This window comes from Oncorhynchus gorbuscha, linkage group LG22, assembly GCF_021184085.1.
Source record: "Oncorhynchus gorbuscha isolate QuinsamMale2020 ecotype Even-year linkage group LG22, OgorEven_v1.0, whole genome shotgun sequence".
NCBI lineage: Eukaryota > Metazoa > Chordata > Actinopteri > Salmoniformes > Salmonidae > Oncorhynchus > Oncorhynchus gorbuscha.
Genome location: NC_060194.1, coordinates 44,870,068 through 44,886,068, shown reverse-complemented (window position 1 = coordinate 44,886,068; position 16,001 = coordinate 44,870,068). Strand labels below are relative to the sequence as shown.

General features: G+C 43.9%; 1 protein-coding gene across 1 annotated transcript in view; it reads right to left on the bottom strand.

Annotated features, from left to right (window-relative positions):
• Window positions 1-16,001, bottom strand: part of LOC124009317 (sodium channel protein type 4 subunit alpha-like) — a 143,822-nt gene that overhangs the window by 126,069 nt on the left and 1,752 nt on the right. The gene's annotated exons all lie outside the window — the stretch shown is intronic.

The following is a 16,001-nucleotide window of genomic DNA, read 5'->3' as shown; positions in this document are numbered from 1 at the left end:
ACGTGAGAGAACTTGGGAAGATTGAACACTAGACGGGCTGCGGCGTTCTGGATGAGTTGTAGGGGTTTAATGGCACAGGCAGGGAGCCCAGCCAACAGCGAGTTGCAGTAATCCAGACGGGAGATGACAAGTGCCTGGATTAGGACCTGCGCCGCTTCCTGTGTGAGGCAGGGTCGTACTCTGCGGATGTTGTAGAGCATGAACCTACAGGAACGGGCCACCGCCTTGATGTTAGTTGAGAACGACAGGGTGTTGTCCAGGATCACGCCAAGGTTCTTAGCGCTCTGGGAGGAGGACACAATGGAGTTGTCAACCGTGATGGCGAGATCATGGAACGGGCAGTCCTTCCCCGGGAGGAAGAGCAGCTCCGTCTTGCCGAAGTTCAGCTTGAGGTGGTGATCCGTCATCCACACTGATATGTCTGCCAGACATGCAGAGATGCGATTCGCCACCTGGTCATCAGAAGGGGGAAAGGAGAAGATTCATTGTGTGTCATCTGCATAGCAATGATAGGAGAGACCATGTGAGGTTATGACAGAGCCAAGTGACTTGGTGTATAGCGAGAATAGGAGAGGGCCTAGAACAGAGCCCTGGGGGACACCAGTGGTGAGAGCGCATGGTGAGGAGACAGATTCTCGCCACGCCACCTGGTAGGAGCGACCTGTCAGGTAGGACGCAATCCAAGCGTGGGCCACGCCGGAGATGCCCAACTCGGAGAGGGTGGAGAGGAGGATCTGATGGTTCACAGTTCACAGCTTCATATTTGTCGCCAAGCCCACTGGCTCCAGATCATCTATAAGTCTTTGCTAGGTAAAGCCCTGCCTTATCTCAGCTCACTGGTCACCATAGCAGCACCCACCCATAGCACGCTCTCCAGCAAGTATATTTCACAGGTCACCCCCAAAGCCAATTCCTCCTTTGGCCGCCTCTCCTTCCAGTTCACTGCTGCCAATGACTGGAACGAACTGCAAAAATCACTGAAGCTGGAGACTCATATCTCCCTCTCTAACTTTAAGCACCAGCTGTCAGAGCAGCTTACCGATCATTGCTCCTGTACATAGCCCATCTGTAAATACCCCCCCCCCCTTAAGTTTTAGATGCACTATTGTTAAGTGACTGTCCCACTGGATGTCATAAGGTGAATGCACCAATTTGTAAGTCGCTCTGGATAAGAGCGTCTGCTAAATGACTTAAATGTAAATGTAAATGTAAATAGCCCATCCAACTACCTCATCCCCATACTGTTATTTATATTATTTATTTTGCTCCTTTGCACCCCAGTATCTCTACTTGCACACTCATCTTCTGCACATATATCACTCCAGTGTTTAATTGCTAAATTGTAATTATTTCGCCACTAAGGCCAATTTATTGCCTTTACCTCCCTTATCCTACTTCATTTGCACACACTGTATATATTATTTTTTATTATTATTGACTGTATGTTTGTTTATTCCATGTGTAACTCTGTGTTGTTGTTTGTGTCGCACTGCTGTGCTTTATCTTGGCCAGGTTGCAACTAGCCTACCTAGTTAAATAAAGGTGAAATTCAATTTAAAAATGGTTTTGTGTTGTGTGTGCTGTATTGTATTGTGTTGTGTTGTGCTGTATTGTGTTGTATTATATTGTATTGTGTTGTATTATATTGTGTTGTATTGTATTGTGTTGTGTTGTGTTGTGTTGTATTGTATTGTATTTTGTTGTGTTGAATTGTGTTGTGTTGTTTGTGCTGTATTGTATTGTGTTGTATTGTATTGTGTTGTGTTGTGTTGTGTTGTATTGTATTGTATTGTATTGTGTTGTATGGTGTTGTATTGTGTTGTGTCATATTGTGTTGTGTTGTGTTGTATTTTATTGTATTGTGTTGTGTTGTATTGTGTTGTATTGTTTGTGCTGTGTTGTATTGTATTGTATTGTATTGTATTGTATTGTGTTGTGTTGTATTGTATTGTATTGTATTGTATTGTATTGTATTGTATTGTATTGTATTGTGCTGTGTTGTGTTGTATTGTATTGTGCTGTGTTGTGCTGTGTTGTGTTGTATTGTATTGTGCTGTGTTGTGTTGTGTTGTGTTGTGCTGTGTTGTGTTGTATTGTATTGTGTTGTATTGTGTTGTATTGTGTTGTGTTGTATTGTATTGTGCTGTGTTGTGTTGTATTGTATTGTGCTGTGTTGTGTTGTATTGTATTGTGTTGTATTGTGTTGTATTGTGTTGTATTGTATTGTGTTGTGTTGTATTGTATTGTGTTGTATTGTATTGTGTTGTGTTGTATTGTATTGTATTGTATTGTGTTGTGTTGTGCTGTGTTGTGTTGTATTGTATTGTGTTGTATTGTGTTGTATTGTATTGTGCTGTGTTGTATTGTATTGTGCTGTGTTGTGCTGTGTTGTGTTGTATTGTATTGTGCTGTGTTGTATTGTATTGTATTGTGTTGTATTGTGTTGTATTGTGTTGTATTGTATTGTATTGTGTTGTATTGTATTGTGTTGTATTGTATTGTGTTGTATTGTGTTGTATTGTATTGTGTTGTGTTGTATTGTATTGTGTTGTGTTGTATTGTATTGTGCTGTGTTGTGTTGTATTGTGCTGTGTTGTGCTGTGTTGTGTTGTATTGTATTGTGCTGTGTTGTGTTGTATTGTGTTGTGTTGTGTTGTATTGTGTTGTATTGTATTGTGTTGTGTTGTGTTGTATTGTATTGTGTTGTATTGTGTTGTATTGTATTGTGTTGTATTGTATTGTATTGTGTTGTATTGTATTGTGTTGTGTTGTGTTGTGTTGTGTTGTGTTGTGTTGTGTTGTGTTGTGTTGTGTTGTGTTGTGTTGTGTTGTGTTGTGTTGTGTTGTGTTGTGTTGTGTTGTGTTGTGTTGTGTTGTGTTGTGTTGTACTGTATTGTGTTGTGTTGTGTTGTGTTGTGTTGTATTTTATTGTATTGTGTTGTGTTGTATTGTGTTGTATTGTATTGTATTGTGTTGTATTGTATTGTGTTGTGTTGTGTTGTATTGTGTTGTGTTGTATTGTGTTGTGTTGTGTTGTATTGTATTGTGTTGTGTTGTATTGTGTTGTGTTGTATTGTGTTGTGTTGTATTGTATTGTGTTGTGTTGTATTGTATTGTATTGTGTTGTGTTGTATCGTGTTGTATTGTGTTGTATTGTGTTGTGTTGTATTGTATTGTGTTGTGTTGTGTTGTATTGTGTTGTGTTGTATTGTGTTGTGTTGTATTGTATTGTATTGTATTGTGTTGTGTTGTATTGTATTGTATTGTGTTGTGTTGTATCGTGTTGTATTGTGTTGTATTTTATTGTGTTGTGTTGTATTGTATTGTGTTGTATTGTGTTGTGTGTGCTCCCTGTGCTGTATTCTGTTATGTGTGCTGTATTGTACTATGTGTGCTGTGTACGAGAGCTGTTTTAAAATACCTCCTGAATTTTCTGCCTGTTTTGGTGGGATGGAGTTCCACCAGGCTAAATGACTTAAATGTAAATGTAAATGCTTGAGAAAAGTTAATTGACCAATAACAGAGAGTTTCAAACTGGCCTGCCAATCTTCTGCTCGTTTTCAGAATACATATCCCTCCCATTATGCTTGTCCAATTAGGCCTCTCACTCAGACCCCTCCCAGACAGTCCTAGTAAAATTATTGCTTGAGAAATTGTTCTTTGCTAAGAATATTTTTTTTAAATATTTGACCACTAATTGAAAACATTCACAGTAAATAAGGCTCTTAATTGTTACCCACAAATGATTTGATCTTGAGATTTAAAAAAGCTGCATTGGGCTTTTAATCAACCATGTGGCAGTTGACCGTGTGTTGATTGATATCAGCATCTACAGGACAAATAGGGGAGTCTGCAATTAAACTGGTGCCAGAGATACTAACAACTGAAAGAGGCATCGTCCTCAACGCTCTGGATAGACATTTCCCCAACTGAAAGAGGCATCGTCCTCAACGCTCTGGATAGACATTTCCCCAACTGAAAGAGGCATCGTCCTCAACGCTCTGGATAGACATTTCCCCAACTGAAAGAGGCATCGTCCTCAACGCTCTGGATAGACATTTCCCCAACTGAAAGAGGCATCGTCCTCAACGCTCTGGATAGACATTTCCCCAACTGAAAGAGGCATCAACGCTCTGGATAGACATTTCAACGCTCTGCTCTGGATAGACATTTCCCCAACTGAAAGAGGCATCGTCCTCAACGCTCTGGATAGACATTTCCCCAACTGAAAGAGGCATCGTCCTCAACGCTCTGGATAGACATTTCCCCAACTGAAAGAGGCATCGTCCTCAACGCTCTGGATAGACATTTCCCAAAAGAGGTTGTTGAAATGACACCATTAAAGACTAAACGCATAGATTATGCATGTGTTTTTTTCTGTTGCTCATTAATAAGAAAAACAAGAATTCAGTCTTGAGGGGTGTGACTTGATGTGTCAGTTACTGATGTTTGTCCCCCATGATACACAATAGGAACAAAGACAGTATCACGTTCCTTAAAATAGTCTGAATTAATCCAACTCAAGAAATCTGTAATAAATGTGGACGTTTTTTTTCCCGAGGAGGTTTTTAGTTTGACATCTAGTGAAGGTGTTTGGTGCAGTACTTCTCAAGTTAAAACATTTGCAAAGCATTGTTTCATGTAAAAAAATATAAAAATTAAAAGACTGATCCACTGCTCTGCTGGTCAGTCTGTCTCACGGTCTGTGTTCTGCGGTAGGATTGGATAGAGCACAAATCACTGCAGCTGTGTATCCCGTGTTAGCAGATAAGTGAGCATTGTCGAAATCCAAACCCAACCCTCGAGTAAAGCCATGACAAACTCAATTACAAAACTCAGTTTAGGACGAGACTGACGTTATGACCAAAATGATCTTATTTACAATTTGCAGTCAATTTTACACTAGAGTAAATGTTTCAGATTCAAATTGATGACAGGAGTTGATTACCTTCAGTTGGGCTGGATGCCTTTTAGTAGGGAAGAATGTGTGAAGAATAGTCTCTCTGTTTTAATTTAGGCTTGTCCAAATAGTCCTCTGTGTTAGCGGTACTTCCTCTAAACAACATCTGATTTCAGACTCTGGTTCCTCCTCTGTGACCCTTCTAATGGGTTCACACTGAGGTTATCTCAGGGCAAACTAATCCACAGCAATCAATGTTTTCTCCTCCTCTTCCATCAAAACACAGACACACAATCTATCCTATTTCTGTATAGTCTCTATTTTCTTTCTTAGTCCTCCGTGTGTGTTTCTTGGGCATGCATACCTGTAATGTAATCCTATGTAATCCTACTCACACAATAAGTGTTTTGCTAATTCATTACTACTATAACCTGTGAAATTATCCAACGTCAGTGTACTGTTGACTTTATCTCAGTGGGTTTTCAGGCCCGGGGACACGGAAGAAGTTAAAGGGAGAGATCTACATTCTTATTATTATTTGTATTATTATTATTACCCTACCCATCAACCAAAACCCTACCCATCAACCAAAACCCTACCCATCAACCAAAACCCTACCCATCAACCAAAACCCTACCCATCAACCAAAACCCTACCCATCAACCAAAACCCTACCCATCAACCAAAACCCTACCCATCAACCAAAACCCTACCCATCAACCAAAACCCTACCCATCAACCAAAACCCTACCCATCAACCAAAACCCTACCCATCAACCAAAACCCTACCCATCAACCAAAACCCTACCCATCAACCAAAACCCTACCCTTCAAACAAAACCCTACTCTTCAACCAAAACCCTACCCATCAACCAAAACCCTACCCATCAACCAAAACCCTACCCATCAACCAAAACCCTACCCATCAACCAAAACCCTACCCATCAACCAAAACCCTACCCTTCAACCAAAACCCTACCCATCAACCAAAACCCTACCCATCAACCAAAACCCTACCCATCAACCAAAACCCTACCCATCAACCAAAACCCTACCCATCAACCAAAACCCTACCCATCAACCAAAACCCTACCCTTCAAACAAAACCCTACCCATCAACCAAAACCCTACCCATCAACCAAAACCCTACCCATCAACCAAAACCCTACCCATCAACCAAAACCCTACCCATCAACCAAAACCCTACCCATCAACCAAAACCCTACCCATCAACCAAAACTCTACCCATCAACCAAAACCCTACCCATCAAAAACCCAAAACCCTACCCATCAACCAAAACCCTACCCATCAACCAAAACCCTACCCATCAACCAAAACCCTACCCATCAACCAAAAACCCATCAACCCATCAACCAAAACCCTACCCATCAACCAAAACCCTACCCATCAACCAAAACCCTACCCATCAACCAAAACCCTACCCATCAACCAAAACCCTACCCATCAACCAAAACCCTACCCATCAACCAAACCCTACCCATCAACCAAAACCCTACCCATCAACCAAAACCCTACCCATCAACCAAAACCCTACCCATCAACCAAAACCCTACCCATCAACCAAAACCCTACCCATCAACCAAAACCCTACCCATCAACCAAAACCCTACCCTTCAAACAAAACCCTACTCTTCAACCAAAACCCTACCCATCAACCAAAACCCTACCCATCAACCAAAACCCTACCCATCAACCAAAACCCTACCCATCAACCAAAACCCTACCCATCAACCAAAACCCCACCCTTCAAACAAAACCCTACTCTTCAAACAAAACCCTACCCGTCAACCAAATTCCTACCCTTCAACCAAAACCCTACCCTTTAACCAAAACTCTAAACCCTTCCCTTCCCTTCAACCAAAACCCCACCCCATCGTACCCTTCAACCAAAACCCTACCCTTAAACCAAAACGATACCCTAAAACCAAATGCCTACCCTTCAACCAAAACCTACCCCTCAGCCAAAACCCTACCCTTCAACCAAAAACCCTACCCGTCAACCAAAAACCCTACCCATCAACCAAAACCCTACCCTCCATCCAAAACCCTACCCTTCAACCAAATTTCTAACCTTCAACCAAAAACCTACCCCTCAACCAAAAGCCTACCCTTCAACCAAAACCCTAACCTTCAACCAAAACCCTACCCTTCAACCAAAACCCTACCAACCCTACCCTTCAACCAAAACCCTAACCCTCAACCAAATTCCTACCATTCAACCAAAACCTACCCTTCAACCAAAACCCCACCCCAATCTACCCTTCAACCAAAACCCTACCCTTCAACCAAAACCATACCCTAAAACCAAATTCCTACCCTTCAACCAAAACCCTACCCTACCCTTCAACCAAACCCTACCCTTCAACCAAAAACCCTAGCTGTCAACCAAAACCCTACCCTTCATCCAAAACCCTACCCTTCAACCAAATTCCTACCCTTCAACCAAAACCCTACCCCTCAACCAAAAGCCTACCCTTCAACCAAAACCCTACCCCTCACCAAAACCCTACCCTTCAACAAAACCCTACCCTTCAACCAAAACCCTACCCTTCAACAAAACCCTACCCTTCAACCAAAACCCTACCCTTCAACCAAAATCAACACCACCAAAACAACACCAAAACACAACAACAGCACCAAAACACAACAACAACACCAAAACAACACCAAAACACAACAACACCACCAAAACACAACAACAACACCAAAACAACACCAAAACACAACAACACCACCAAAACAACACCAAAACACAAGAACAGCACCAAAACACAACAACACCACCAAAACAACACCAAAACACAAGAACAGCACCAAAACACAACAACACCACCAAAACAACACCAAAACACAACAACAACACCAAAACACAACAACAGCACCAAAACACAACAACAACACCAAAACACAACAACAGCACCAAAACAAAACAACAGCACCAAAACACAACAACAACACCAAAACACAACAACAACACCAAAACACAACAACAGCACCAAAACACAACAACAGCACCAAAACACAACAACAACACCAAAACACAACAACAACACCAAAACACAACAACAACACCAAAACACAACAACAGCACCAAAACAACACCAAAACACAACAACAACACCAAAACAACACCAAAACACAACAACAACACCAAAACAACACCAAAACACAACAACAACACCAAAACACAACAACACCAAAGCCCAACAACAACATTTGCTTAGTTGGGCTGACATTGTATTTTCTCTCTTTATCAGCTAAACTAATCCATTTAATTTATCAGTTGGTGTAAAACCAGAATAATGTCATGTATCCCTATCAGTGGGATGATGGGAAGAGACACCTCAATTTACTTACATTTTTACTAATTTTAGAGTCTGTGTTTACTAAGGATTATAGAGATTTCAGGTCTCCATAGCAACTACACAGCAACTTCCCACTTCAACCACTGACATAGGCCAGGGCCCTTTATTCACAAAGTGTCTCAGAGTAAGAGTGCTGATCTAGGATCAGATCCCCCTCTGTCTCTGAACTGTGTGAATACAGGTTTTCCGGCATGGCGACCATGGTGTCTGTCACACTACATTATCATTTACATTACATTTAAGTCATTTAGCAGACGCTCTTATCCAGAGCGACTTACAAATTGGTGCATTCACCTTATGGCATCCAGTGGAACAGTCACTTTACAATAGTGCATCTAAATCTTAAAGGGGTGTGTGGTGAGAATGATTACTTATCCTATCCTAGGTATTAAAGAGGTGGGGTTTCAGGTGTCTCCGGAAGGTGGTGATTGACTCCGCTGTCCTGGCGTCGTGAGGGAGTTTGTTCCACCATTGGGGGGCCAGAGCAGCGAACAGTTTTGACTGGGCTGAGCGGGAACTGTACTTCCTCAGTGGTAGGGAGGCGAGCAGGCCAGAGGTGGATGAACACAGTGCCCTTGTTTGGGTGTAGGGCCTGATCAGATTATAAAGTCTTCACAGGTCAGCTGATGTCTATGATGTTGCGATTGTACACTATACATTGAGCGTACAAAACATTAGGAACACCTTCGTAATATTGAGCTGATACACACTGGAAACTGAAAACCCCAGCAGCGTTGCAGTTCTTGACACAACCAAACAGGTGTGCCTGGCACCTACTACCAAACCTTGTTCAGAGGCACTTAAATATTTTGTCTTGTTCATTCACCTTCAATGGCACACATATCTCATTTGTCTCAAGGCTTAAAAATCCTTCTTTAACCCGTCTCCCCCCCTTCATCTACACTGATTGAAATGGATTTAACAAGAGACATTAATAAGCGATCACAGCTTTCACCTGGATCCACCTGGTCAGTCTATGTCATGGAAAGAGCACACTATACGTGGTCGGCTGATGTCTATGATAACGTGATTGTTTACTGTATGTGGGTGGGACTGTCAGATGACTAAACCAGCAGAGGTAAACGTATAACACCACACATCTCCTGAATGAACCTAATTATTCCTATCCTGTAAACCTTTTGCTATGACGACTGTAGACAATACTGAATCACTTAATAATACACCACGCGGCAATAATGATTTCAACACAGTAATACCACAACATCGGCTAATGGACAGTATTCATTCTGACTGAGGGAAATGGAAAAGGTATGAAACTAATGGGAATTGCTAGAATGACTGGGCATTGTTGTAGATAAAACATTGCTATGGGAGATACATTGTATATACAGAATTGTGTTAACACCCCTTCAAATGAGTGGATTTGACCATTTCAGCCACACCCATTGCTGACAGGTATATAATATTTGAGCATACAGCCATGCAATCTCCATAGACAAACACTGGCAGTAGAATGGCCTTTACTGAAAAGCTCAGTGGCTTTCAATGTGGCACAGTCTAGAGGATGCCACCTTTCCAACAGGTCAATTCGTCAAATTTCGGCCCTGCTAGAGCTGCCCAGGTCAACTGTCAGTGTTGTTATTGTGAAGTGGAAACGTTTAGGAGTAAAAATGGCTCAGCCGCAAAGTGGTAGGCCACAAAAGCTCACAGAACAGGACTGCTGAGTGATGAAGAGCGTAAAGAAAACGTCTGTCCCAGGATGCAACACTCACTGCCGAGTTCCAAACTGCCTCTGGAAGCAACGTCAGCACAAGAACTGTTCGTCGTGAGCCTCATGAAATGGGTTTCAAATCAAATCAAATTGTATTAGTCACATGTGCCGAATACAACAGGTGTTACAGTGAAAGGCTTCCTTACGAGCTCCTAACCAACAATGCAGTTAAAAAATATATGAAAAAGTCATTAAAGAGCAACAGTAAAATAACCATAGTGAGATTATATACAGGGGGTACCGGTACAGAGTCAATGTGGAGGCTATATACAGGGGGTACCAGTACAGAGTCAATGTGGAGGCTATATACAGGGGGTACCAGTACAGAGTCAATGTGGAGACTATATACAGGGGGTACCGGTACAGAGTCAATGTGGAGGCTATATACAAGGGGTACCGGTACAGGGTCAATGTGGAGGCTATATACAGGGGGTACCGGTACAGAGTCAATGTGGAGGCTATATACAGGGGGTACCGGTACAGAGTCAATGTGGAGGCTATATACAGGGGGTACCGGTACAGAGTCAATGTGGAGGCTATATACAGGGGTTACCGGTACAGAGTCAATGTGGAGGCTATATACAGGGGTACCGGTACAGAGTCAATGTGGAGGCTATATACAGGGGTACCGGTACAGAGTCAATGTGGAGGCTATATACAGGGGGTACCGGTACAGAGTCAATGTGGAGGCTATATACAGGGGGTACCGGTACAGAGTCAATGTGGAGGCTATATACAGGGGGTACCTATACAGAGTCAATGTGGAGGCTATATACAGGGGGTACCGGTACAGAGTCAATGTGGAGGCTATATACAGGGGGTACCGGTACAGAGTCAATGTGGAGGCTATATACAGGGGGTACCGGTACAGAGTCAATGTGGAGGCTATATACAGGGGGTACCGGTACAGTGTCAATGTGGAGGCTATATACAGGGGGTACCGGTACAGAGTCAATGTGGAGGCTATATACAGGGGGTACCTGTACAGAGTCAATGTGGAGGCTATATACAGGGGGTACCTGTACAGAGTCAATGTGGAGGCTATATACAGGGGGTACCGGTACAGAGTCAATGTGGAGGATATATACAGGGGGTATTGGTGCAGACTCAATGTGGAGGCTATATACAGGGGGTACCGGTACAGAGTCAATGTGGAGGCTATATACAGGGGGTACCGGTACAGAGTCAATGTGGAGGCTATATACAGGGGGTACCGGTACAGAGTCAATGTGGAGGCTATATACAGGGGGTACTGGTACAGAGTCAATGTGGAGGCTATATACAGGGGGTACCGGTACAGAGTCAATGTGGAGGCTATATACAGGGGGTACCGGTACAGAGTCAATGTGGAGGCTATATACAGGGGGTACCGGTATAGAGTCAATGTGGAGGCTATATACAGGGGGTACCTGTACAGAGTCAATGTGGAGGCTATATACAGGGTATTACGGTACAGAGCCAATGTGGAGACTATATACAGGGGGTACCTGTACAGAGTCAATGTGGAGGCTATATACAGGGGGTACCGGTACAGAGTCAATGTGGAGGATATATACAGGGGGTATTGGTGCAGACTCAATGTGGAGGCTATATACAGGGGCTATATACAGGGGGTACCGGTACAGAGTCAATGTGGAGGCTATATACAGGGGGTACCGGTACAGAGCCAATGTGGAGACTATATACAGGGGATATCGGTACAGAGTCAATGTGGAGGCTATATACAGGGGGTACCGGTACAGTGTCAATGTGGAGGCTATATACAGGGGGTACCGGTACAGAGTCAATGTGGAGGCTATATACAGGGGGTACCTGTACAGAGTCAATGTGGAGGCTATATACAGGGTATTACGGTACAGAGCCAATGTGGAGACTATATACAGGGGGTACCGGTACAGAGTCAATGTGGAGGCTATATACAGGGGGCACTGGTTAGTCGAGGTAATTGAGGTAATATGTACATGTAGGTAGAGTTATTAAAGTGACTATGCATAGATGACAACAATAGAGAGACTATATAGTCTGGTTAGTCGAGGTAATTGAGGTAATATGTACATGTAGGTAGAGTTATTAAAGTGACTATGCATAGATGATAACAACAGAGAGACTATATAGTCTGGTGAGTCGAGGTAATTGAGGTAATATGTACATGTAGGTAGAGTTATTAAAGTGACTATGCATAGATGATAACAACAGAGAGTAGCAGCGGTGTAAAAGGGGGGGTGGGCAATGAAAATAGTCTGGTTAGCCATTTTTTGATTAGATGTTCAGGAGTCTTATGGCTTGGGGGGTCGAAGCTGTTTAGAAGCCTCTTGGACTGCCTCCTGAGTGGTGCAGTGTCTAAGGCACTAGAGATTCTGGGTTCGAGTCCAGGCTCTGTCGCAGCCGGCCGTGACCGGGAGACCAATGGGGCAGCACACAATTGGCGCAGCGTTTTCCGGGTTAGGGGAGGGTTTGGCAATAGAACCATCTATGACTAGGTTGGCTGGAGTCTTTGACAATTTTTAGGGCCTTCCTCTGACACTGCCTGGTATAGAGGTCCTGGATGGCAGGAAGCTTGGCCACAGTGATGTACTGGGCCGTACGCACTACCCTCTGTAATGCCTTGCGGTCGGAGGCCGAGCAGTTGCCATACCAGGCAGTGATGTAACCAGTCAGGATGGTGCAGCTGTAGAACATTTTGAGGATCTGAGGACCCATGCCCAATCTCTTCAGTCTCCTGAGGGGGAATAGGTTTTGTCGTGCCCTCTTCACGACTGTCTTGGTGTGCTTGGACCATGTTAGTTTGTTGGTGATGTGAACACAAAGGAACTTGAAGCTTCAAACCTGCTCCCCTACAGCCCTGTCGATGAGAATGTGGGCGTGCTCGGTCCTGTTTTTCATGTAGTCCACAATCATCTAATTTGTCTTGATCACGTTGAGGGAGAGGCTGTTGTCCTTGCACCACATGGACAGGTCTCTAGGGATATTCTGTCTCGTCATTGTCTGTGAACAGGCCTACCACTGTTGTGTCATCAGCAAACTTAATGATGGTGTTGGTGTCGTGTCTGAGTCATGAGTGAACAGGGAGTACAGAAGAAGACTGAGCACGCACCCCTGAGAGGCCCCTGTGTTGAGGATCAGTGTGGCCAATGTGTTGTTACCTACCCTTACCACCTGGGGGCGGCCCGTCAGGAAGTCCAGGATCCAGTTGCAGAGGGAGGTGTTTAGTCCCAGGGTCCTTAGCTTATTGATGAACTTTGAAGGCACTATGGTGTTGAACGCTGAGCTGCAGTCAATGAATAGCATTCTCACATAGGTGTTCCTTTTGTCCAGATGGGAAAGGGCAGTGTGGAGTGCAATAGAGATTGCATCATCTGTGGATCTGTTAGGGCGGTATGCAAATTGGAGTGGGTCTAGGGTTTCTGGGATAATGGTGTTGATGTGAGCCTTTGACCAGCCTTTCAAAGCACTTCATAGCTACAGACGTGAGTGCTAAGGGTCGGTAGTCATTTAGGCAGGTTTCCTTAGTGTTGATGGGCACAGGGACTATGGTGGTCTGCTTAAAACATGTTGGTATTACAGACTCGGACAGGGAGAGGTTGAAAATGTCAGTGAAGTCACTTGCCAGTTGGTCAGCGCATGTAAGTACACGTCCTGGTAATCCGTCTGGCCCTGCGGCCTTGTGAATGTTGTGCTGTTTAAAGGTCTCACTCACATCGGCCGTGGAGAGCGTGATCACACACTCTTCCGGAACAGCTGGTGCTCTCATGCATGTTTCAGTGTTATCTGCATCAAAACGAGCATAGAAGTAGTTTAGCTCATCTGGTAGGCCCGTGTCACTGGGCAGCTCTCAGCTGTGCTTCCCTTTGTAGTCTGTAATAGTTTGCAAGCCCTGCCACATCCGATGAGAGTCAGAGCTGGTGTAGTACGATTCAATCTTAGTCCTGTATTGATGCTTTGCCTGTTTAATGGTTCGTCGGAGGGCATAGCGGGATATATTATAAGCTTCCGGGTTAGAGTCCCGCTACTTGAAAGTGTCAGCTCTAGCCTTTAGCTCAGTGCGGATGGTGCCTGGCTTCTGGTTGGGGAATGTACGTACGGTCACTGTGGGGACGACGTCATCGATGCACTTATTGATGAAGCCAATGACTGATAAAGTGTACTCCTCAATGCCATCGAAGGAATCCCGGAGCATATTCCAGTCTGTGCTAGCAAAACATTCCTGTAGCTTAGCATCTGCTTCATCTGACCACTTTTTTTATTGATCTAGTCACTAGTGCTTCCTGCTTTAATTTTTGCTTGTAAGCATGAATCAGGAGGATATAATTATGGTCAGATTTGCCAAATGGAGGGCGAGGGACCGCTTTGTGAGCATCTCTGTGTGCGGAGTAAAGTTGGTCCTGAGTTTTTTCCCTCTGGTTGCACATTTAACATGCTGATAGAAATTTGGAAAGACGGATTTAAGTTTCCCTGCATTAAAGTTGCCGGCCACTAGGAGCGCCGTGTCTGGGTGAGCGTTTTCCTGTTTGCTTATGGCGAAATACAGCTCATTGAATGCGGTCTTAATGCCAGTATCAGTCTGCTGTGGTATGTAGACAGCTACAAAAAAAAACAGATGGAAACTCTCTAGGTAGAAAGTGTGGTTTACAGCTTATTATGAGAAACTCTACCTCAGGCGAGCAAAACCTTGAGACTTCCTTAGACATCGTGCACCAGCTGATATTTACAAAAATACATAGTCCGCCGCCCCTTGTCTTACCAGACGCCGCTGCTCTGTCCTGCGGATACAGCGTATAACCAGCCAGCTGTATGTTGATAATGTCGTTGTTCAGCCACGACTCTGTGAAGCAGAAGATATTACATGTTTTAATGTCCCGTTGGTAGTTTAATCTTCTGCGTAGGTCATCGATTTTCTTTTCCAAAGATTGCACGTTTGCTAGTAGAACGGAGTGAAGTGGAGGTTAATTAGATCGCCTAAGAATTCTCAGAAGACAGCCCGACCATCGGCCCCCCCATCGGCAGTGTTTCCATGGCCGAGCAGCCACACACAAGCAGAGGATCAACATGAGCAATGCCAAGCTTCACCTGGGGTGGTGTAAAGCTCGCCGCCATTGGACTCTGGAGCAGTGGAAACGTGTTCTCTGAGGTGATGAATCACGCTTCACCATCTGGCAGTCCGACGGACGAATATGGGTTTGGAGGATACCAGGAATACACTACCTGCCCGGATGCATAGTGCCATCTGTAAAGTTTGGTGAAGGAGGAAAAATGGTCTGGGGCTGTTTTTCGTGATTCAGGCTCCTTGGTTCCAGTAAAGGGAAATCTTAACAGCATACAATGGCATTCAAGGCGATTCTGTGCTTCCAACTTTGTGGCAAAAGTTTGGGGAAGGGCCTTTCCTGTTTCTGCATGACAATGCCCCGGTGCACAAAGTGAGGTCCATACAGAAATGGTTTGTCAAGATCGGTTTGTAAGAACTTAACTGGCCTGCACAGAGGGACCTCAACCCCGTCGAACGCCTTTGGGATTAATTGGAACACCGACTGCGAACCACCCCTAATCGCCCAGCATAAGTGCCCAACCTCACTAATGCTCTTGTGGCTGAATGGAAGCAAGTCCCCCCGGTAATGTTCCAACATCTAGTGGAAAGCCTTCACAGAAGAGTGGAGGCTGTTATAGCAGCAAAGAGGGAACCAACTCCATATTAATGCCCATGATATTGGAATAACATTTTTGACAAGCAGGTGTCCACATACATTTTGTCATGTAGTGTATCTCGATGCATTTATTTTAATGTTGTTTTTTAATTTTAATTTAACCTTTATTTAAATAGGCAAGTCAGTTAAGCAAACAGATTCTTATTTACAATGACAGATGTTTACCTTGTGAGCTTGGGGATTTGATCCAGCAACCTTTCTGTTACTGGCCCAACACTCTAACCACTAGGCTACCTGCCACCCCAATGGGGATGTTGTATAGAGGGATGTTATATAAACAGGC